Source organism: Arachis duranensis, chromosome 5 (assembly GCF_000817695.3).
Source record: "Arachis duranensis cultivar V14167 chromosome 5, aradu.V14167.gnm2.J7QH, whole genome shotgun sequence".
In the NCBI taxonomy this organism is placed as follows: Eukaryota; Viridiplantae; Streptophyta; class Magnoliopsida; order Fabales; family Fabaceae; genus Arachis; species Arachis duranensis.
The window spans coordinates 94577172-94578900 of record NC_029776.3 but is presented as its reverse complement, the minus strand read 5'-3'; positions in this window follow the sequence as shown (position 1 = coordinate 94578900).

Genomic DNA, 1729 nt, shown 5'->3' with positions numbered 1-1729 from the left:
AGATAAACTTAAAGGGCTATTAATTTTAGATTCTCTTATTAGAAAATTCGATGAAACTAATTTTTCTGATGGTTCTTTTAATAATAGAACTGGGTTTTCAATAGCTTTATATTTTGGTATTTCTATTTTTACAATTTTCTGAAATAATTCATCAACATAAATTCTTTCTCTGTTTTTAAATATTATACTATGATGGCTATTTGTTAAAGCATAATTTATTGCATATGTAATTGAAAAAGGTTCATCGTCTTGTTCCATTAGATTCTTTCTGTGAAATTTATAAGCCAAACTTATAGATCTTCCAAGATTTTCAGTTGATAAAGGTATAGCATATCCAAGATGGGCATTGAATTTAACATTTACGTTTGCCAAGTTTCCATGAACAATTCCAATTATTTGATCTATTGGGTCATCAGTAATTCTTTTGTCACAGATTGCTAAGCTTATTGGTGAATTAATTCCTTTCATATATGTAGATTTGATTAAGACTTGTATAGTACTAATATGAATCCATCCAATTTTAGATATTTTTTGTTGATCCTTAATTTTCTCAATCTGTTTACTCAACTCTTCATCATTTATCAAAGCTATTTCAAGTTCTCCATTGGCGGATTTTATCTTTATAGGGGCTTCAAGTTGAATTTTTCCATAGTATAACCCTAAAAAGAGTAGATAAAGCTCCAATTCAAGCCCAGAGAACAGGAATAATAAGAAACATTCCTACAAGGTCCGAAATCAAGGAAAAGAAAAGGGTCTTATGAGTACTCTTAGCCTCCTGCTTTCTATGGTTTGATGCCTTCTACAATTGCCTAAGCAACCTATTTATAATGGTTGGGTATGATGGACAATTCCCATCCTTACCCTTCTTATGACGTCATTGCTTACGTCATTGTTTATTATCTTGCACCAGCTACATTGTTGGTGCTCTATGACCTAAGCGCTTACGTCACTATGCAATAATGTTGAGAGATACTTCAGATGTGCTGTCCTCCTCTTTCATCATGTGACCTTCAGATGCGTTGTCTTCTTCCTTTATCATGTGGGTTGATTCCGTTTTATTATTGCTTTCTTCAGATAACTCTGAGACACATAGCTGGCACTTGTGGTCTTCTCTGTCTTTTATCAAATAGCAGAGATTCCTCTTTATCCCTTCGGGGAGCTTTTCTAAGAGTCCAGATAGGTTGTAGAATGCTGATTCAAATTCCACTAAAAGTCTCATCTCTCTTTCTTCAATTTCATTCCTTTTACTGGACACAAGCAAAGTATTTCTGCTTTTATAGTTGATTCTTGTGTGAGATTCCCTTGTTATCTTTTGAGTTCTTTCGAAGACCCTTACTAGTGTACTGGCTAGTCTTCCTTCATGACTGTAGATTGTTAAATCTTGAACTTGATCAATTGGTTGAAAATTTCCTGGGAAGACGGACATGAAGATTACTTGATGTGCTGGAACCAAGCATTCTTCTTCTTCATTAATAATAGGTTGACTATTCGTAAATTTTAGGGATATATCCCTTGGATTTATGTTGTCAATCATATTTTTAAATCTCTTTACTGCATCAATAAATCCTGCAGGAAACTCACTAATAATTTTTAAATCATTAAAAATTAAGATTGTATCAATTAATCCATACTGGAAAAACTGATAGGTGTCAGATGAGGAAGCCTCTGGAAATATAACCAGCTTTGTTAGCTGTTCTTTCGCAATAGGATAATATCCCAAGATTGCCCT